The following is a 24,186-nucleotide window of genomic DNA, read 5'->3' as shown; positions in this document are numbered from 1 at the left end:
ATTCTGAGATATCATTTTACACCTGTCAGACAGAATGGCTAAGATCAAAAACACTGATGACAGCTTATGCTGGAAAGAATGTGTGGAGTAAAGAGAACCCACTGCTTGTGGGAGTGAAAACTTGTACAGCCTCGTTGGATATCAAATAGTGACTTCTCAAAAAATTGAGAATCTATCTACCACAGCACCCAGAAATACCATTCTTGAGCATATACCCAAATGATGCTCAATCATACCAGAAGAACACTTGCTCAACTATGTTTGTAGCATTATTTGTAGTAGCCATAACCTGGAAACAACCTAGATGCCCTCAACCAAAGAATGGATAAAGAAACTGTGTTACATTTACACAATATAAATATTTTTAAAAAGTGTTCATTATTCTTAGCCTTCAGAAAAATTTAAATTAAAACAACTTTGAATTACATCTCATCACAATCAAAATGTCTTCACCATTGAAAAGCAAACAAACAAACAAACTAACAAACAAGTGACAACAAATGCTGAACAAAGATGCAGGGAAAGAACACTTATTCACTGATGACTGGAGTATGAACTGCTGTTGTAATCCTGCACATAAGCATGGAAAGTTACAAAAAGAAATAACTAATGTACGACCCAACTCACCTGCTCCTGATCTATAGAGGACTCTATGCCCAGTCACATACATTTCAGACACATGCTTGCATATCAAAGTTTAATATCCCCTCTCCTCCCTCTCCCTCTCCCTCTCTCCCCCCCCCTCTCTCTCTCCCTCTCCCTCTCTCTCTCTCTCTCTCTTTCCTCTCTCATTTTACAGATGTGTACACACCCATAATCTCCCACATACCCTTCCAGTTAGGATTTGGATATCAAGCATTTTAGGAAATTGTAGGGAGCAACCTATAAAATAAGAAAGGAAGCTACTAAGATACTAAGACTATAAGTATTCCTGGTGAACAGGAGATGAGAAAATAGATGGAGAGGAGGATCAAGAAAATTTATGCCTGAAAATGCTGCAGTGAACCCTAATACTTTAAATGCTAGTGTGGTGGTTTTCCTTTGTAAGTTACCTTGGTCATGGTGCTCTATCACAGCCATAGAAAAATAACTAAGATAGCTATTTAAGCAATACAAATAATGAATTAAAGGAAAACCAAGACAGAAAATTTAAGTGGCTTGCTTGACACATACAGCAGGTAAGCAAGAATTAGAATCCATATGTGCTGTATTCAGGCTTTGTATTTTTGAAGCAAAATGACATAACTTTAATGGCTGACATAACTGCAATGGCATGACCAGGCTTGATTTTCTATCATGGAGGTAGTGGCACAGCAGACAATTGTTTTATTGTCTCTATGGGGCATTAACTAAGTCAGCTAGCCTCTAAGGCATTTCACACTCAGACATCAATGATAAATGAAATGTTGTAAGGGATACATTCCATTGTGATAAATAAGATGTTATGTATTATTTCAATACAAGAACTGAAAAGCTTTCTGTGCTTATTGAATGGCTGTGAGTAGCTCTTCTTTTCTCTGAGTTAAAAAAAATCAATGAAAAATGGGGAATAATGTGCCATTAACAGTGAGCTTAAGTCTAGAATTGATCTGAGACAAGAGGACCAAGGAAGGACTTTAAGACATTCTTATGTGCAGGAATGAACCAAAATCTTCCCTAGTGACAGAGTATGAGCATGGGACATTGTGAACTTGGTCAATCAGGTCTCATCTGCCACACTCAATGGGGAAAAAGCAGAAAAAATCCTTGAAGTCTTCTCTCTCAATAGTTCATGTGATCTAGGCAAATGAGATCACAAACCATTCCTACAGATTCTCTCTGTAATATTGTGACATTTACATTAACTTTGATGTCTTAATGTCCTACAACTTACTTAAAGACAGAGGTTAATGTCTCTCAAAATCGTACAGTCATGCCTCAGTGCCATAGCATAGAAAGACAGGCTTGGCCACATAAGTAAAGACATGTTCAATTGCTCTGCATGTTTAATTTACTCAAGTAAATTAAAATGGACATTATGCATGCCAAGTATGGGTTTCACCTCGTGGAGCAGTGTTGTGGGAACACCAGTAGCCAAGAGGCATATGCATGCTTTACTTTTGCATTTGTAGTACATGAAACCATGCCCAATGTGGTTTGGTATCTTAAAGGTTATTGGCTTGACACTGAGGTGGAGAAGCATTTGATGTTGCATTGCCTGGAAAACAAAAAGAAACCCAAGAACCAGATCCTAGAAATAAAGAAAAATGCAAACTGACTGAGCAAATAGATTTGAGTATTTATTAAATCAGTTAGAGCTGTTCGCACATTTCATTCAGCCTTCAGCTCATAAGACTCCAACCAGAGTGCCCGTAGGTAAAAAAGGATGGAAAACAGGTTTTTCTCTGTTAGCTACTACTGACACCATAGAACAGAGCAAGAGGACAACGAAGAGCTATTAACAGAAAGCTACAAAACAACCAATGTCTGTACTCAATTTGAAAATTCTCCATCTTATATAAAATGGGGTATTGAGAGATTATCAGGTTAAGGATTGAATTGGCTCATCTCTCTGTATGAAAATGGCACCAATAGTATCCTTGCAGATGCAATGGGTTTGGCAAAGACACTTCAAACAGTTTCTTTCCTTGGGTGCATGAAACACCATAGAAATATTCCTGGTCCTCATATGGTGTTGGTTCCCTTGTCTACATTGCATAACTGGATGAACGAATTCAAGAGATGGGTACCAATACATAGATCTGTTTGCTTGATAGGAGATAAAGAGTAAAGTGCTGCATTTGCCAAGAATGTTTTATTACCAGGAGCGTGGGATGTGTGCGTCACATCTTATGAAATGCATATTAAAGAGAAGTCTGTGTTCAAAAAATTTTACTGGAGATACTTAGTTATAAATGAAGCTCACAGGATAGAAAATGAAAAATCTAAGTTGTCAGAAATGGTGAGGGAATTCAAGACTACAAACCGACTGTTGCTAACTGGAATGCCTCTTCAGAACAACTTGCATGAGCTCTGGTCACTTCTAAATTTTTTTGTTGCCAGATGTGTTTAATTTAGCAGATGACTTTGATTTTCTGATTTGATACAAATAATTGCTTGGGAATCAAAAGCTCATTGAGAGGCTTTTGTATGATTCTGCATGCATTCCTCCTTTGTCAAATTAAAGCTGATGTTGAAGAGTTTGCCTCCAAAGAAAGAAGTAGAAATCTATGTGGGTCTTAGCAAAATGCAAAGGAAATTGTATACTTGAATTTTAATGAAGGATATAGACATATTAAACTCAGCAGGAAAGATGGACAAAATGAGGTTATTGAACATTTTGATGAAGTTGATGAATTGCTGCAATCATCCATATCTCTTCACTGGAGCTGAACTTGGCCCACCTTACACAACAGGTAGACATCTAGTTACCAACAGTGACAAAATGGTTGTATTAGACAAGATGCTCCCCAAATTAAAAAAACAAGGTTTTAGAGTACTAATATTCATTCAGATGAAAAGGGTATTAGACTTTTTGGAAGACTGTTACATGTGGAGAAATTATGAGTACTGCAGATTGGATGGACAGACACCCCATGATGAGAGACAAGACTCCATCCATGCATACAATAAACCAAACAGCACAAAGTTTGTTTTAATGCTAAGCACATGTGTTGGTGGTCTGGGCACCAATCTTGCAACTGCTGGTGTAAGTAACTTTATATGATTCAGATGGGAATCCCAAAGTAGATCTTCAGGCTATGGACAGAGTGCCTAACATTGAACAAAGACTGTCCAGTGTTTTGCTTTATAACAGATAACACTGTAGAAGAAAGAATAGTAGAATGTGCTGAGCTGAAACTCAGACTGGATTCAATAGTCATTCAACAAGGGAGGCTTGTATATCAGAACCTGAATAAAATTGGGAAAGATGAAATGCTTCAAATGGTTCGACATAGGTCTGCACATGTATTCGCATCAAAAGAAAGTGAAATCACTGATGAAAGTGGTGTTGGTATTTTGGAAAGGGGTGCAAAGAAGACTGTAGAGATGAATGAAAATCTCTCCAAGATGGGTGAGAACTCTCTTGGGAACTTTACAATAGATACAGAGTCTAATGTTTATAACTTTGAAGAAGACTACAGACAAAAACAGAACATTGCATTCACAGAATGGGCTGAACCACGTAAATAAGAAAGGAAAGCCAACTATATTGTTGATGTATATTTCAGGTAAGCTCTCTGAGATGCTAGTGAACCTAAAGCACCCAAGGCACCTTGACCTCCCAAACAACCAAATGTTCAGGATTTCCAATACTTTGTCCATGTTTATTTGAATTACTGAACAAGAAATTCTGTATTAAAGGAAAACTATTGGGTACAGGTGCCTTGGAGTCCTGACCTACCTAGCACAGCACAGGCACAGAAGGAAAAACATTAAAATTGATGAAGCAGAGCCCCTAAATAATGAGAAGCTAGAGAAAAAGGGGAAGCTTCTGACATAGACATTTACTAATTGGATGAAGAGAGATTTTAACCAGTTTATCAAAGCTAACGAGAAGTGGGGTCGTGATGATTTTGAAAATATAGCTATAAAAGTAGTCCTAATACTCCAGAAGAAGTCATTGCATACTCAGCTGTGTTCTGAGAAAGATGCAAAGATCTCCAGTGTACAGTGTGATTATGGCTCAGATTGAAAGGGGAGAGGCAAGAATTCAAAGAAGAATAAGTATCAAGAAAGCACTAGATACAAAGACTGGGTGGTCCAAATATCCTTTCATCAGCTAATAATATCATATGGTACTAACAAAGGAAAAAATTACAATACTGAAGAAGAGGATTGTTTTCTCATTTGTATGCCTCAAAAGCTTGAATTTGACAGGGAAAATGTTTATGAGTTATGACAATACATTCTAAACTCCCCTCAGTTCAGATTTTGATTGGTTTCTGAAGTCCAGGACTGCAATGGAGCTCCAGAGGGGGTGTAATACTTTAATTACTTTGATTGAAAGAGAAAGCATGGAACGAGTAGAAAAGGAGAAGGCAGAGAAAAAGAAAAGAAAACTCAGCAAAGGGTTTGTTGTAGATGGTTATATCTGTGATGCTCATGCCACTATCGGGCCCAGTGGGGCAGTACCTAACAGGACTCACAGCTGGGTAAGATTAATGTTGACTTTTCTCCTTTGGTAGCGTGCACAGCTCACTCCAGCATGATGAGAGATAGCCAATAGGAATGAAAGCCTGTGTTCTATGATCAGGAGAGTCACTAATAGTACTAGCAATGGACCACAGTGTATGAGAATCTATGGGATTTCACTGCCAACAACTTCAAAAGAGGTAATCCAGTTTTTTTTTCCCCCACTGAGCTTTTTTTGTTTTGTTTTGTTTTGAGAAAGGGTTTCTCTGTGGCTTTGGAGCCTGTCCTGGAACTCACTCTGTAGACTGGACTGATCTTAAACTCACAGATTTTCTCCCGCCTTTGTCTCCCAAGTGATGGGATTAAAGGTGTGTGGCATCACAGCCCAGTGCCACTGGAATTTTGTGTGTTCAACTGTGGTGTTTAGTACAGACATTGTTGTCATGTCATAGCATAATTCTATTTTAGCTCTCCAGCTCTGTCTGTCTCTCTGTGTCTCTGTCTGTCTGTCTGTCTCCTGTGTGTACACGTTGACAAGAGTAGGTTACTATACAACTTTTGAAAGGCTTTGAGTGTTGCTTGTCTCTCCCAGAATTCTTCTGCTGAAAAACTGTAGTGCTGAAAGGCTGTACTTTAAGATGTCATGATAAAAAGAGCCCTAAGGGATAGATATGCTCTGCCGAAGGAAGGGATGGTGGGTGGTTAATAAATTCACATAGAAAACCACATCAAAATCTGGTTACATAACAGACTATTCCAGGAAGTTGACAGTGTAAAGTCATAATGGAATGAGAAGCCTCAGGAGCGAGGAGAAAAGGTGAGGGGGGAAATGTGAGCAGTCCATTAGATGCAGCTTTATCGGAGGCAGTAAGTGGACAGACATGAGAGGGAAACACAACACGAGGTTAAAGAAACAGCTCATGGTTTTGTCCTAATCTTTTCCCAGGCTTAAAGTTGTAATTTAGGAAACATCATGTTTATAGTGATACGTCAACTCAAGAACTTTAATCTCTGATAATTTAAAGAAGATTAAAAGTTTAAAAATCTTCTTTAGCATTTAAAATCATACTTCTAACCTATAAAGTCATAATTAGAAAATAACTCTTGTGTATCTATCTTTCCATAATTTCTGGAATTATTTCCATCTAATAAAATATAGCTGCTTGATGTAATGCAAGGTCTTACTTTTATTTCTGAATGGTATGGAATGTGGAAATCTTTTAATAAATGTAGTGTTTTATAATAACTCAAAACCAAAACACAATAATTAATTGTTGCTAATAAGTCAAAATGGTAATGTTTATTATTAGTTCTTTCTCCACAAGATGACAGATAGGTAAAATCCACTTCCGTTGATGCTCAAGGTCTTATTTCTACTGTAGACCTGCTTCTTTTTATTAGTTCCTGGTATCTTGTAGGACTTGTTCTTTGCAGAATTTTGTGCCAAGCTTCACATTCTACACAGAGCTACACATTATCTGTGTTTGTGTGCATCTTTTGCTTGACTGTTTTGACTTTTGAATTATTAAGTTACAGATACATTTACAGGGGTGGTAAAGATTTCTTTTATTCCATTGGAACTATGCAATATTTCATTGCAAATTATTTAGCTGTTCTTCTATTTGATTTGGCATTCAATTTGTTTCCAAATCTTTGCAAATTGAATAAACTCTAAAATAGTTAGCATTGTGAATGCTGTCATAAGTGTGCTTCTTTCAGGTAGATGTAGCAAAGAGAAAATTCTCTCTTTTGCTTTCTCTGGGATAAATTATCTCACGGGATAGTGAAATATTAGCAAATGATGGTTGAGCTATTATGTGATGAATGTTTTATGAATAAGCAGAGAAGAAAAAAGTAGAGAACAATCAGTTCTACTTTCAGAATATGTCAAAGGATGTTTAAATTTTAGTAAGAGGTGAGAAATCATTCATTGAGTACAACAGAAAAATAACACATCCTTAAAATATGTGAATAAAGGAAGATATTTTAAAATAGGTGTTGTGATCTTAAAAAGTTCTAGGGACCTGGAAAATTTTATAAGTAGGCAAATTTCACTTGGGGAAATTAAATCAGCAAAAGTGAAATGTCAAAGAGCCGGTTGTTGGGGAATATTATTTTAACTGTATAACTATGTGTTACATTTGTTTGTGCTTCTGAATATTACTTTAACTGTGTAAAGGTGTGTTCCATTTGTTCATGCTGCGTTTATTTAATGATGTAATGACATGTGGTTAATTATGTAAAGATGTGTTGTATTTGTTTCACCTTGCCTACCTAAGGTACCCGATTGATCTAATAATAAATAGAAAAACCTGAATGGCCAATAGCTAGGCAGAGAGGGATAGGTGGGGCTGACAGGCAGAGAGAAGAATTAGAAAGAGGAATCTATGCTCAAGAGGAATCAGAGAGAAGACGAGAACAGGGGGGAAGGAGAGGCACACACCAGAGGCTAGAATCCAGGCAGAGCTACCAGTCAGACATGGAGACAGCAGAAAGGAGGTAAAGAAGAAAGAAAGACGGAGAAGGAAAGAAGAAAGAAAGAACAGAAGTAAAGAAAGGGAAGGGAAGGAGAGAACAGGGGAGAGGAGGGAAGGAGAGGGGAGGGAAAGAAATGGAGGAAGGGAGGAAGGCAAAAAAACCCTGATGCAAAAGGTAGATAGAGAGACAGATTAAGATAAGAGCTAAGCTAAGGCTGAGTACTCCACACTAATAGGACCCCATTTCATGATTTTGGAGCTGGTTGGTGGCCCAAAAGAAGAAGCCTGTAACAGTGGCTCTCTTCATTGGTAGCCCGAAGAGAAGGAGGAGGCTATGGTAACATGGTAAGCTCAGGGCTAATGACAAGGCAAACATCCAGGAATGAGTCCTCACTGGAACTATACTTTTCAAAAGCTAGTGTTGTTGGGTAAGATTTTATTAGAGGAATTAAAATCCTTTTTGAATGCTGAATTTTGACTCAAAATATTTTTAAGTACTCTGTAGTTTAATGGAAATCCAGAATGATGAAATCATTCTCTTCTAGTTTTACAACTAAAACTCCTTTATCTTTTGCCTTATCACTTGGGTACAACAAAATCCCCTCTGTTTATGAAAGTGTAAGAGATTACATTTCTGTTCTGAACTCTTGGAAACAGGGATGCAGGCTGGAGGTAGACAGACTGACTGCTTCAGTATCATTTCTACCTATAGTCTGGCATTAAAAGAAATAAACATTTTGCTTAGAAAGGAGGAAGCAGCTGAGATTCATACAGATGTCAATCTTGCTTCCTGCCTCTGGGATCAAAATTTACCTCTTACTTAGAATGAATTCCTGCTTAGGTAGGTGTGTTTCTCTCCAGATGCCATCCCTAACCTTCGGTACAATCTTGCTTCCTATTAATTAAGGCTTCTGTCCTGACTCCTCTTCAGATGCCTTCACTTCCTCTGCTTCTGAGGATTGCAGGATACTTGCATATTCTCACCAACCAGCTAAGGTAAGGTTTCACTAGTCCTCGCAGGATGCAGCTGGAACAATAAGTATTATTTTTGATGAGAACAAAATTTAACATTCCTATCTAAGGATTTGAGCTGTACTGATCACCATAGTAACTAGATGGAATTCTAATTTGTATAATGCATTTGAAAATGATGTGGTTCAGAGGCCATGCCTGGGTGGAAAAGAGGAAAGAGAGAAGGAGTTCATAAGTATGAAATTTCAATATTTTGTGGAATAATGCAAATAATGGAATTTTAGGATGGCATTGCTGAATCCTTAAGAATGTGTTGTCTCATAGATGAAATTAGATCCATATAGATTTTGTGACTCTTCTAAGGCCACTCAGTAATGAGAGTTTGGGCTTTAGTATCCATCTCTTAAATTCAAAACTGTAAAGAAGTATATATTTCTCACAAGCTATTGACTGTTTCTAGAAATGATGTAAGTTCTCTGACGCCAATATTTACTTAGCCCATACCTCCACAGATGCAAACACTAGTAAATTCTCATGGTTTTAATTTTTACTTTTAACTTTTTCATTTGTTTGTTTTTGTTTTGTTTTCTGGGACAGGGTTTCTCTGTGCAGCTTTGGAGCCCATCCTAGAACTCACTCTGTAGACCAGGCTGACCTCAAACTCACAGAGATCTGTTTGCCTCCTGAGTGTTGGGATTAAAGGTGTGTGCCACCACTGTCTAGTTTACTTTTAGTTTTAATTGCTTCTTTATTTATTTTATATGTATGAGCATTTTGCTTGCATATACATCCATGAACAACAACATGTGTTCCTGGTGCCCACTGAGGTCAGATCCCTTGGGACTAGAGTTACACACTGTTGGGTATTGGGATTCAAACCTCAGGCCCCCAATAAAAGCAGCCACTGCTCTTAGCCAGGAAGACATCTTACCAGTATTTAGGGTTTGTTGTTGTTTATTTGTTTGAGATCTTGCTAAGTAGCCTAAGCTGACCTTGGACTACTGGTGTAGGAGGTCCTTCTGTTTATGTGTTGCTTTCATCGGTTAATCAATAAGGAAACTGCTTGGCCTGATAGGGCAGAACGTAGGTAGGGAGAGAAGACAGAAATGAATGCTGGGAAGAAGAGCAGAGTGGCAGACACCATGGATTTCCTGTCCAAGATTGATGCTGGTTAGAATTTTGCTGGTAAGCCACAGTCACATGGCAATACACAGATTAATAGAAATGGGTTAAATTAAGATGTAAAAATTAGCCAATAAGAAGTTAGAGCTGATGGGCCAGGCAGTGTTTAAATCAATATAGTTTTCTGTGTGATTATTTCTTGTATAAGATAGCTGGGCAGCTGGGTTGACAAGCACCCTGCTCCTCCTGTTACAGACTACTGATCCTTCTGTCTCGTCCTCCCAATTTCTGGAATAGAAATGTGTGCCACCATAGCCATCTTGAGTAAATCTTCTAACAACAGATTAACTTGTTCCTGAGAGTCTCTGAAGGAAACTGATGCGATATGTTTTAGAGTGGTTTTTTTTTTGTTTGTTGTTGTTGTTTGTTTGTTTGTTTGTTTTTACAAAGCATTATACTTAGGGTCTTTGTTTATTTTCCCCTGTGTGTTAATGACTTATTATTTTTATAAAATGTGATTCCCACTGCAATGTGTATGGCCCCATATTATATGTCTAGTATTGAGTCATTCACATCTTGCTAGACCCGTGCCCTCAGTTTCTTTAGGCATGTTCTGAATGGAAATTCCAATGTGTAAGACAGGTGTATGATTGACTATAGTATCCTTTCCAGAGTTAGCCCTACCAATTCATATTTCCATCAGTGTTGCACGTTCTCCATCATTTACATTTCCAACACTATCACCATCATTAGTTGTTCTTTTTTTGTCACCTAAAAGTACATGGAGGACTTGTAGTATGCCAATATCTACATTTTTTTCATATCTATGTTTTCAAACTTACCAAATATGTTAGAAAAACTAATACATGCTTATTAGCCATTTAATTCCTAACTCTCAAGAACAGGTGATGGTCAAACTTTTCATTTGTTTAAATTAGTTTTTTTGTTTTGTTTTGTTTTGTTTTTTTGTGTAGCTCTTGGAGACCAGGCTAACCTCGAACTCACAGAGATTCATCTGCCTGTCTCCCTAATGCTGGAACTAAAGGCATGTGCCACCACCATCCAGAAAATTGAGAAATTTTTTAAAGTACTAAAATGTAAAGACAATGCATTCAGATTACAGGTATTGTCTAGACATATTCTGTGGTCAGATTTGTTTTTTGAGCCTATGATATGTGTTTCCAACTTTCTTAAGAATCATCTATATAAATAACTAGGTACTCTTAAGAGGCAGGCTATTTGAAAGTTCCAAAGTCTTTAATGAATCAGATCAGTGTCTGAACCTGTGAAATCATTAACGATGGGATTACAGGAGCAAAAGAGCAGTTAGTTGTACATCAGTGTCTGTGTTTGGGAAGTTCTTGCTTAATGAGAGTGTCCTAAAGAAAGAGAAGGGCAAACCCTTTACTGTGTAAACTATTTAGAATTAGGTTTGTGCCTCTACCTGTTTTACTATGAACTTGTTTTCTGCTACTCTTTTTCCCCTTCTTCCCTGTTTCTTGGTCAGCAGTTATGGTGATATTTTATTGCTTTAAACTGTTAACTCTCCTCTGTCTATTGAATATCTATAAAAATATTAGGATAAAATGGTTTCTAATTTTCACTTTGATTTTTTTCTGAATTACTGGTCATATTGGCCACATTTCAGTGTGTTTAAAAGACTCATTATGTATCTTATTTTTAACACATTTGTTCAATTCCTTGGCAAATTTGATAGATTATGTTTAATGCATCATTGGATTATTTTATGAGTATGTAAGTTGTGTATGTCTGTGTGTATGCATATATAATGTTTGGGTATGTGGGATTTGAATACTGAAAACTTGTCATTTACTTTATTTCTGTAGGTTGCCTCTCCGTTTTCTTGAACTTGTACTTTATAGTTATAATATATATTATATTTATATTAAATTACATATTTTAGCTGTAAATGACTTATAATTTTTCATAAAAAGTATTTTTATTATATTCTAGGAGTAACCGGGAAGAATTCTAAGCCACTTTTGCTGTTGTTATTGTGTTGCTTAAATGCTTTGTGATGTTATTTTTGCATTTAAGTTTAGGGATTTCTTTTTTATAAATAAAATGCGAGGTTGAATTCCTTTTGTATTTTGCCTGGAAATCTATTTTCAAATTCTGTAGTGCCTTTCTCTTCCATTTCCCATCAGTGACTTTAACAAAATATCGAAGAAATTTATTATGTACATGTATATACCTGGCCAAAGACGTGATTTATTGATGTGTGGCTGATTTCCACACTCAGGTCAGCACATCTTGCTTTGTTAGTTTTGTATTCAGTACTAAAGGCTTTTTTGCTGTGTCTAGATTGAGCTACATATTCTGGGTTGAGTGAATCTCCCAAATTCTTCAAAAATACTTTTCTAGTATTTTATTTGCAATTTTGTGTTTTTTGGTTCATTTTAGGAATAAAACCTAAAAATACTGAGTTAATCCATAAGCATGGTCTACCACTTCATTTATCATGATATTAATATATTTAAATCAGCAATATGTTGTAGTTTTAGGTATAAAAATCTTTGAAAATTCATGTTAAATTTATTTTAAGCAATTTTCCTTATATACTATCAAAACTGAATTTTTCTTTTTATGTTTCTAGTATTCAATACTTCAAATATTCAAATTCATACATACTGATTTTATATACAAGTATATTCTAATTTGCTAAATGACTTTATATATTCATTAGAGTTCTTTAAGCAATCAAGTTCGTTCTCCATATATATTTCATATATATGCTAGAGCAAAAAATATCTCTTCCTTTCTAATTACTATGATGTATTGTTTCTTGTTTGTTTTGGCTAATGTCAAAGTCTCAAAATTGTAATGATTAGAATCAAGACGAAAAGGCATCAGATCCCATTTACAACATGATAATAAAAAGTCTTTTATAATAGAGATGAAGTAAGCTTTAGATGTATTCAACTAACATTTTGATAATTATATATGACTTTAATTGTAGATTGTATAAAGTTTTTTGATCAGTCAGTATTATTACACTGGAATTCAGCATATATATATATATATATATATATATATATATACACACTGGATATATATATATATATATGCTGAATTCCAATTTAGCTTGGGGTGGTGGTACATGCCTTTAATCCAAGCACTAAGGAGGCAGAGTTAGTTGAATCTCTCTGAGTTCAAGCCCAGCCTGGTCTACAACAGCTAGTTCGAGGACATCTAGGGCTGTTACCCAGAGATACCCTGTCTCTAACAACCAATATATGAAATAAATATATGTATATTTCACATATATATACATATATATATATATATATATATATGAAAATTTCAGGGAATTTTTTTGCATCTCTCTGTAGCCCTGGCTGTTTTCTTTCTTTCTTTCTTTCTTTCTTTCTTTCTTTCTTTCTTTCTTTCTTTCTTTCTTTCTTTTTTTTGTTTAAAGTCTATCTTTTTATTCTTTTTTAATTAATATTTCCACCTGCTCCCCGTTTCCCATTTCCCTCCCCTCCTCCCAAATATTGCCCCCTCCCCCACACCCCTCCCCCTATCCACACTCCTCTTCTCCACCCCCCACACCATTCCCCCTCCCTCTCGATACTGAAGAGCAGTCCAAATTCTCTGCCCTGTGGGAAGACAAAGGTCTTCTATCTACGTCCAGGAAGGTGAGCGTCTAAACAGGCTAAGCTCCCACAAAGCCAGTTCATGTATTAGGATCGAAACCTAGTGCCATTGTCCTTGGCTTCTCATCAGCCTTCATTGTCTGCCATGCTCAGAGAGTCCAGTTTCAACCCATGCTTATTCAATCCCAGACGAGCTGGCCTTGGTGGGCTCCCAATAAATCAGTTCCACTGTCACAGTGGGTGGGTGCATCCCTCGTGGTCCTGATTTCCTTGCTCATGTTCTCCCTCCTTCTGCTCCTCATTTGGACCTTAAGAGCTCAGACCGTTGCTCCAAATTGAGTCTCTGTCTCTACCTCGATCCATCGCCAGATGAAGGTTCTAAGGTGATATGTAAGATATTTATCAGTATAGGATAGGGTCATTTTAGGTTCCCTCTCCTCAGTTGCCCAAGGTACCAGCTGGGGACATCTCCCTGGACACTTGCGAACCCCTCTGGAGTCAAGTCTCTTGCCAACCCTAAGATGGCTCCCTTAGTTAGGATATATACTTCGCTGCTCCCGTATCCACCCTTCCTATATCCCAACCATCCCAATCCCCCGAGCTCCTCCCATCCTCCCCTTCTCATGTTTCTCATCCCATTTCCCCTTTGCCCCATACCACCTCACCCACAAGTTCCCAGTTTTTGCCCTGCAATCTTGTCTACTTCCCCTCTCCAGGTGGATGACTATACGATTTTCTTTGGGTTCACTTTCTTATTTAGCTTCTCTAGGATCACAAGTTATATGCTCAATGTCCTTTATTTATGGCTAGAAACCGATTATGAGTGAGTACATCCCATGTTCCTCTTTTTGGGTCTGGGATACCTCACTCAGGATAGTGTTTTCTATTTCCATCCATTTACACGCAAAATTCGAGAAGTCATTGTTTTTTACCGCTGAGTAGTACTCTAATATGTATATATTCCACACTTTCTTCATCCATTCCTCCATTGAAGGGCATCTAGGTTGTTTCCAGGTTTTGGCTATTACAAACAATGCTGCTATGAACATAGTTGAACAGATACTTTTGTCATTTGATGGGGCATCTCTTGGGTATATTCCCAATAGTGGTATTACTGGATCTTGGGGTAGGTTGATCCCAAATTTCCTGAGAAATCGCCACACTGATTTCCAAAGTGGTTGCACAAGTTTGCATTCCCACCAGCAATGAATGAGTGTGCCCCTTTCTCCACAACCTCTCCAGCAAAGGCTATCATTGCCTTGAGAGGACAATAATCAACTTTATATGGAGAAACAAAAAACCCAGGATAGCCAAAACAATCTTATATAATAAAGGATCGTCTGGAGGCATTACCATCCCTGACCTCAAACTCTATTACAGAGCCTCAGTACTGAAAACAGCTTGGTATTGGCATAAAAACAGAGAAGTCGATCAATGGAACCGAGTAGAAGACCCTGATTTTAACCCACAAACATATGAACACCTAATTTTTGATAAGGGAGCTAAAAGTATTCAATGGAAAAAAGAGAGCATCTTCAACAAATGGTGCTGGCAGAACTGGTTGTCAACCTGTAGAAGAATGAAAATAGATCCATATCTATCACCATGCACAAAACTCAAGTCCAAATGGATTAAAGACCTTAATATTAGTCTGAACACACTGAACCTGATAGAAGAAAAAGTGTGCAGTACTCTACAACATATGGGTACAGGAGATCACTTCCTACGTTTATCCCCAGCAGCACAGACATTAAGGACAACATTGAATAAATGGGACCTCCTGAAACTGAGTAGCTTCTGTAAAGCAAAGGACACTGTCACTAAGACAAAAAGGCAACCCACTGACTGGGAGAAGATCTTCACCAACCCTGCAACAGACAAAGGTCTGATCTCCAAAATATATAAAGAACTCAAGAAACTAGACTTTAAAATGCTAATTAACCCAATAAAAAATGGGGCACTGAACTGAACAGAGAATTCTCAACAGAAGAAATTCAAATGGCCAAAAGACACTTAAGGTCATGCTCAACCTCCTTAGCGATAAGGGAAATGCAAATTAAAACAACTTTGAGATATCATCTTACACCTGTCAGAATGGCTAAAAGCCCTGGCTGTTTTCAAACTCACTTTTATTTTTTTATTTTTTTTTCTTTTTTTTTTTATTAATTAATTAATTTAATTATTAAAGATTTCTGCCTCTTCCCCGCCACCACCTCCCGTTCCCTCCCCCTCCCCCAATCAAGTCTTCCTTCCTCCTCAGCCCAAAGAGCAAGCAGGTTTCTCTGCCCTGTGGGAGGTCCAAGGACCACCCACCTCCATCCAGGTCTATTAAGGTGAGCATCCAAACTACCTGGGCTCCCACAAAGCCATTACATGCAATAGGATCAAGAATCCATTGCCATTGTTCTTCAGTTCTCAGTAGTCCTCATTGTCCATTATGTTCAGCGAGACCGGTTTTGTCCCATGCTTTTTCAGTCCCCGGCCAGCTGGCCTTGGTGAGTTCCCGATAGATCATCCCCATTGCCTCAGTGTGTGGGTGCACCCCTCGCCGTCCTGAGTTCCTTGCTCGTGCTCACTCTCCTTCTGCTCCTCCTTTGGATCGTGAGACTTCAGTCCAGTGCTCCAATGTTGGTCTCTGTCTCTGTCTTCTTTCATCGCCTGATGAGGGTTAATATTCAGGGGGATGCTTCTCATCCATTGTTGGTGGGAATGCAAACTTGTGCAACCACTTTGGAAAGCAGTGTGGCGGTTTCTCAGGAAAGTCGGGTTCAACCTACCTCTTGACCCAGCAATACCACTATTGGGAATATACTCAAACTCACTTTTAAACCAGGTTGGCGCATATATATTTATATGTGTTTGTGTGTGTGTGTATAATGTATATATGTATATATGTGTATACACATATATAGAGAGAGATATACACATACATACATACATACATTTGGTCATGAAACTAATTTTTAGTGGCTGAGCCATTTTTCTGGGTTGGCTTAGAGATTAAGAGCACTGACTGCTCTTCCAGAGGATTTGGGTTCAATTCCCAGCACCTACATGGCAGTTTAAAACTGTCTGTAACTCCATTCTATGGATCAGGCTCCTTCACATGGACATACCTGCTTTCAAAACACCAATACACATAAAATAATAATGAATAAATTAAATATAATGGATATATATTCATTTTATGCCACAATAAATTCGGCTGAAAAAACAGACTTTTAAAATATGCATTAATAACCTGTTAATATTTTGGTTTATATTCAGTTTTGTAGGCAGAGGTAAAGAGAATAATGCATTTAAAAGATTCTCTTTGTATGGTCATACTCTTTGTTTTTCTTGGTTCAATTTTTAGAGGTGTGCAGTGTTATAACACTGATACATACATATTTAATCTTTAATAATCTCCTGAACCCTTCCAAAGTGTGTATACAGTGTTATATTCCCTCTATAAATGTGTCTGAGCTCCAATGCTATAACAGCATTGACTTGAAAACAGGCAGAAACAGTTATCTATAATTACCACATAAAAGAGAATTCCAAGTGTTCACACATACCTTACAGAATGGTCCTATATAGAATATTGAAGATGCATCACCTCACATAACTATCATGTTTGTGTTAGGACACTTAGCATGAATTCTTTTGTGTTTTTCTACACTGCAGTATATCACCATTTGCAGCAGTTAGCCTTTTGAACATTGTATCCGTTGAACTTATTTTTTGATGTATTGGCAATTGCATGCCATTGATGAGCCTTACACTCTTTAACTACTTTATCCTCTGTAACTCACCATTGTATTTTGATATTTTATGGGGTGGATTTTCTAAAATTCTACATATGAATGAGACCATGTGGTATTTCTCTCCATTGCTGACTTACTCTACAAAGCACAATGTCTTTTAAGCTCACCTCTATTATTGTAATGATGGTATTTTTCATGGCTGGTTAATATTTATTGTGTATCTACATGTGTGGCTGTTTTCTTTATCTGTTTATCAACTGATGGACACTGAGGTTAATTCCACTTATTAGATGCTGTGAATAAAGCTGAAATAAATGTAGAAGTGCAAACATTATTTAACACATTTAATTTCCAGCATCTGTCATAGTAAATATTAAATGAAATTATGTTTATAAGTTGTATTTTACTAGTGACTAATGAATTTATTTAGTAAATGTGTGTATCTGTGTGTTTCTTGTCTGTGAAGTTGTTGTTCATTCTGGGTTGTCTATTTTTAGATGGATTTTAGATGTCTGTCTGTTTTCTAAAGAAAGAGCATTGGGTGTGTTGAGTGGGTAAGGCAGTTAAGAGGGCCTAGTAGAAGTTGTGGTGGAGAAACTATGATTAGAATATTGAATAAAAATATTTTCAAAAATATATAAAGACATATATAATGTTCCAATGAACTATAGGTATTTCTTTATCCTGAAAAATACCCTCACGTCCATTTATTTAGTTACATTTTTAGAGGATTTTGTTTTTACCTAGGTAAACCTCAAACTTGCTTTATCCCAGAATGGCTTCTTACTCTTCCTCGGAAATCCAAGTTCAAAATCTCAGCATGCCTTATCATGCTCTACTCTTAGGAGAGTGTTTGGAGATTAAAAAATCTTAAGGGCACTTATCTACCTAAGAATATATAGAGATATAGATAAAAACATAGGTATATACAGCAGACATTGATAATGAGCATACATTAAAAATTTCAATACTTTCCAAATAGATGTTTTTTTCCTTATAGATTTCCCTTTATTATTTTCTCTTTTTCATGTCGTCATTATGTTGGTATTTACATTTAAACTTTCATCTTATAAACTTTAATCTGTTCATTTAAAGTTCAAGTACACATTCTTCATTAAACTTATAGATTTTCTTCTAGTCTAATAATCTTTTCTTTAATTTGTAATCTTCATTTTATTTACACTTAAGATTAATGTTCATATTTTGACACAACACCTGTCATCACTTTACCATTTAAAAAATCGTTTGTTATTATTGTTTGAACATCATTTTCATTGATTACACATGTTATTATTTATTTTCCCTTGGTAACTATTTTCAAATGTATTTATTAATTTATTTTGCAGTTGAAGAATAAGAATACTTTAATCCTCTTTAGTGAAATAATTTATACATCAGTAAAAAGATAATCAACATGTTCTCACGTTGACTTTCGTTGATATTAATTCTGGATCCAGGCATTAGGAGGGGAGGAAAGATGTCCATTTTCTCAAGTCCACAGTAATTTCTTACCTAGCTTTAATATCATTGTATCTTTCAGCCTATTGTGTATGTTTAATTGCAAGTAGTTACATTAAGACACACTATTTCACACAGTAGCACAATGCAGTTAGATTACAAAAGAGGGTTACCCTGACATAAAATAGCTCAGTAAATTTATGTGATCACAGTGTAATAACCAGAGTGTTATGTGTGATTAAAAAATATATAAAATTGTGAATAAAGTTAACATTTAATAATTTCAGTGAAGATTTAGTATACTAAGCAAAAGAAAAGGGCAGCTAAATTACATGGATATTTTTAATCCTTCAATCACTGTCTTCAGGAGTACTTTCTTTCCTATGAACATTTAAAAAAATACTCAATTTTGTTCTGCCAACCTACATTTCTTTTGGATTGTTGCAAGAATTCATGGTACACCACAAGAAAAAAGGATGCAATTATAAGAAGATACATTATCTCCAAAAATAAGCTGGGTCAGATCTGGTTAGTACTTGAAATTTATTTAAATATTGATCTTATTATTCTTTAAGTGGATTTTACTTTCAAATTTACTGTGAATATATATTCTAATCTTTATAAGTTTCTTTAACTATGTCTCAAAGATTTTAAGAATAGTAAAAATGTTAAAAAATAATTTAATATTTTTGAGTTTTTTTATTTTAAAAATATATTTTTTGTTCACTCATTTTTTTTCTGCAGATCATTAGGCTTAGAGCCATTTACCACTGAGCCATCCTGCTGGCCAGTTTTTCTATTGCTATATTATATTTTATTCATGGTTATATTTTATAAGCACTATCCTCAAGGCTTTGCTGTAATACTTTGTATTTTTATATTTACCTTTGAATTTTTTAATTGCCTTAATCTTTTTTTCTCTTATTACCACAGAGCTGAAAAGAAAGGAACCTTACTGTAAAACCTACAGGCATAAGTAGAAAATAAAAGTCTATTCTGTGAAAAATATTTCTATATTTTACACAAAGAAGATTGACACCAGCAAAATATTCAGAAAGCAATGACAAGTCTTATAGTAAACACACAGAATGTTGAAGAACCTTTATATCTGTTAATGAAAGTGAGGATGCTTTTAATGGAATATTTTGTGGAAAAACAAAACACTGAATGCCAGGAGAAAGAAGGAGAGTCAGAAGCCATGTAGCACCACTGGAGACAGATGCTGGAACTTTACCCAGTAACCCACAATCATGTGGTGATACACAGATTAATAGAAATGGGTTGAATTAAGATGTAAGACTTAGCCAATAAGAAGCTAGAGCTTATAGGCCAAGCAGTGATTTGATTAATAAAGTTTCTATGTGGTTATGTTGGGGCAGAGCAACCAGAAACAAACAAGCAGACTCTTACGACAGCAGCCCATGGAACCTTCTCAAAAATTGACCACATAGTTGGTAACAAAGAAAACCTCAACACATACAAAAAAAATGGAACAACCTCATGAATCTTTTTGGGATCCTATTCCTCATACTGGGTTATGCTGCACAACCTTAATATAAAAGTAGGAGCTCATTCCTCCCACAACTTGATATGCCATGTTTTGTTGATATCCATAGGAGGCCTGCCCCTTTCTGAATAGAAACAGAGAAGAAGTGGACTGGGCTGGGAAGGGAGAGAATTGGAGAGGAGGGAGGAAAAGCTGTGAAACTTCAGTAAGAATGGAAAATAAATGAATGCATTTAATTAATGTAAAAATAGGAAAAGTAGCTATGTAAGACACACTTGCAGTGTGGAGTTGTGCTTTGCTTCTGTGATGACAATGGGTATAAATGATTTGAAATTTTTATGTCTGGATTTATCCATTCCATTTCTTTTATCTAAGCATAAAGCAAAGAATATATATCTGCCAATATAGTATAATAAGAATTTACTATTCATTGACTAAATTGTTTTCTTGCTTTCTCTCTTGGAGAGTTTTGTGGTTGAATTTTATAGTTTCACAATGACTACTATGATGTTTCTTTTTAGACATTTATACTTTTTGATACCTTAAGGAAGGGGATCAAGGTCAATCTTGATATTTGTGTTTTCAACCCCATCCTTTAGAAACCTTTTCACTTTGCATCCATGGTTTGTTAAACAGGGAAGGGTATAAGAATTCAAGTACCATGTAGTAGCTATATTTGTTGCTGTTGTTTAAGTATAGCTTTCTTCTAGTTGATAAAGTATAAAAATATTTGTATATACATAACATGAATACATGATCGTATCTACAAATATTTCCTCAAGTTACCATGTGTATTTATATTAATGCAAACATGACCATATACTCATGTCTCCAACCCAAACCTACTACCATGTAAATCACCAATTTCTTCCCATTCAGTATTACTATAATACATGAGTTCAACATTGAGATATCTCCTTCCTCATATCTATGATTTACTCTTTTTTTTTTATGATTTACTCTTAAATCACCTAATTTTTGTAAACTCAAATACTGCTTATCAGAATATGTACCCAGGCTCTTAGGAAATGTTTCTCTATCAATTATAGTATTCAATGTTTGTGTGTAGATAATACTTAGTGAAAAATGTCTTATCATACTGTGTTGCCATCTTCCTCTGTTATTCTAGAGTCATGCAGTTGTTTTATAGATGTATACAAAATTAGGATTTTAAACTCTATTCCATCTTAAGATATCCCACCCACATATTTTTTACTGGTTTAGATATATAAAAATTTTCTTTTTGTGATAAAATATGTAATTTTAACAAAGAAATAGTGCCACATATCCAAAATCACAAGATTTTAATCAATACTATCCCTGTCTCTGTAAATCCACTGCCATAAAATTTTCAACCTAATACTAACAGAAATTTTTATCATAGCTATAGTTTTATCTTTTGTGTTATGATGTACTATATAGATTTTGTAATTAACTTTTCTTCTGGAATCATATTCCAACCTCAGTATATAATTTTCATATAAGAAATTATAACTTTATTGTCATTACTCATAAGACTTCACCTTACAGTTTGTTTTCCAGCTGAATGGCACTTGGGATGTGTTTGGTCTTAACTTCATTTTAGTACTGAAAAGTCAGTCACCTATGCATATTTACTCAAGAGCCCTACTATGAAAATTATAATACATAACTGAGAGAAGTTACAGAAAATCTAGTCAAGGTCAGGGCAAACCCTTTCTATAGATTGTTGAACTAAAGGCCCTGAAGATGCAAGCTCTTTCAAAATTAATCCATCAATTCAGCATAATTCAAATATAATTCCCAGTAGTTTTTGCCAAAAATTGATTAGTTCTTAGGAAAACTTTCACTGAAATGTAAAAGGCTAAGAATAACCAAGATAACCTTCAAGAATGACATTAGTCCAAGAGGTTAAGGGGGAGGGTGAAGGGAGCAGGAGGAGGGAGTGAGAAATGGATTTGGCAAGTAAAATAAGAAAAAAAATCATTTTTAATAAATTATAATAAAAATTTAAAAATAATAAAAAGAAGAATGATTTCATTTTATGAATTTTTTAAAAAAGGGAATGACATTTTTCTGTGGGACAATGGTCTTGTACCCTATAAAGATTTGTCTCCTTTATTTGCTTAATAAAATGCTGATTGGCCAGTAGTCAGGTAGGAAGTATAAGTGGGGTGGTAAGAACAGGAGAATTCTGGGAAGAGGAAAGGTTCAGTCTGCAGTCCTCACTCAGATGCAGAGGAAGCAAGATGAGAATGCTTCACTGATAAAAGGTACCAAGCCACATGACTAACACAAACAAGAATTGTGGGTTAATAAACAATGTCAGGGTTAGTTAATAAGAAAGCCTGAGGTAATGGGCAAACAAGTTTATAATTAATGTAGACCTCTGTGTGTTTCTTTGGGACTCAACAACTGAGGGACAGGGTGGGACAGAAGGTCCGCGTGACCAGGCAAGACAGAAACCCTGTCAACAACATTGGTAGATTCTTTCTGCAAATATGAAGGCTTATAAATAACTAATGCAGCATAATTTTTTTTAAAACACTCAGAGCAGATAAACAATGTTGTGAGCTATCTTCTGAAAACTGATCCAGATTTGCTAGATGTTGTGGTTTGAGTATAAATACTCCCATATAGGTTTCTGTGCTGAGCATATAGACTACAATTGGTGGTACTATTTGGGGAATTGGAACTGGATCCTACATGGAAGAATTGTGTGGTTGGCAGGGACTTTTGAAGGTTATGTTTGGTGTGCCATTTCATTTAAATTTTCAATTTGTCAAAAGTTAAAACCACAAGTAAAAGAAATGTCAGTTGCTTACATTAGTTTGGTCTGGGGCTCGATAGAGAGAATAGTCCTGATTATCTTAGCTCATATGAGAAGACTCATCTACTCTGGGTGCAAACATTCATTAGGAAAGGGAGTTTTGATGTAGGAGTGGAGAAAGTGGAATAAGCATTGGCTTGCATATATTAATCCATTCCTTTCTACTCTTGACTGTGCTTGCCATGTAACTAGCTGCCTCAAGGTTCTGCTTCCTTTTCCCTGTGGTGGTGCAGAGTAACCTGGTACTGTGAGACAAAAATGTCCTTCTCCTTTAAGTTGTTTTCATAAGAATATTTTAGGATACCAGGAAATGAAACTGAGATAAGCAATTGATACTTATGAGCAGGGTCATGGCTCAGATAAACCTGGCACATGGCTTCTAAGTCACTGGAACTCCTTTGTATGAGGAATATGGAAGAGTTTGGAAATTTCAGCTAGAAAAACTAATTGTTTTTGTCAGGGTTTAATGGGCCCTGCTTGTCAAAGCTTGGAAGAAAAGACCTCTGAGATATATATGGCCATGGCCCAGCTCTTCAAGTTTCAGATAGGAGTAAGGACTATACTATGAGCTGGGATAACTATTGTGACATTTTGACTAATAATCTGACTGCATCCTGCCTGTGTTCTGCATGTCCTGAGGGACTGGATTGGATTAAGTTTGAATATGATAGGTTATTGCATGGATAAAGTTTTGAGATAGGAGAATGTTTAAGCTAGTGCTGAACAAACAATTGTAATTGATAAAGAGATTGATACCATTAGAAAGAAATCTCCAGCCCTGGCGTGGAAGAACTAGAGAAGTACCCCAAAGACAAAGAGAAGTACTCCAAAGACAAAGCTTTAAAGGAGACATAACTTGTGATTCTTTTTCTTCTCAAATATTAACACAAAACCTAAGTTTTATGTAAAAATAACATAGAATAATTTAATAAGAATTAAGTACCTGCAAATTATGTTGTAATCAAGACAAGTTGGATTTTGCAAACCTAATATTGAATGGAAAGAGTCAGCCACAAAAGCTTATCCTTTGTGGATAGTGACAGGAAGATAGCCTGAGCATAGATTCTGGGCGCTGTCAATTTTCTTTTTCTTGATAGATTGTGTTTAGTTTGCAAAAATTCAATAAACTTTATGTTTATGAACTGTGTAGTTCTCTGCAATAAAATTCATGTCAAAACTTTGAGATACACACACAAAGTTATCACTTTCGGTGAACTGATTTTACAGCTACATGTTCACCGCCTGTTCCTGCCACATTAAGCCCATCAACTATCGCCCAATACAGAACTACTTATTATCTGTTTTATGAAATTCTGGTGACTCCTAACCTGTGCCTCTAGATTTCTTGTTTGTATACCATGTA

The 24,186-nt window shown here is 36.0% G+C and overlaps 1 pseudogene; it reads left to right on the top strand.

Annotated features, from left to right (window-relative positions):
- The first annotated feature begins 2,017 nt into the window (after positions 1-2,017).
- On the top strand, positions 2,018-23,678 carry LOC130879253 (SWI/SNF-related matrix-associated actin-dependent regulator of chromatin subfamily A member 5-like; annotated as a pseudogene).
- The last annotated feature ends 508 nt before the right edge of the window (positions 23,679-24,186 follow it).

This window comes from Chionomys nivalis, chromosome 8 (assembly GCF_950005125.1).
Source record: "Chionomys nivalis chromosome 8, mChiNiv1.1, whole genome shotgun sequence".
In the NCBI taxonomy this organism is placed as follows: Eukaryota; Metazoa; Chordata; class Mammalia; order Rodentia; family Cricetidae; genus Chionomys; species Chionomys nivalis.
This window is presented reverse-complemented; position numbering and strand designations above follow the sequence as displayed.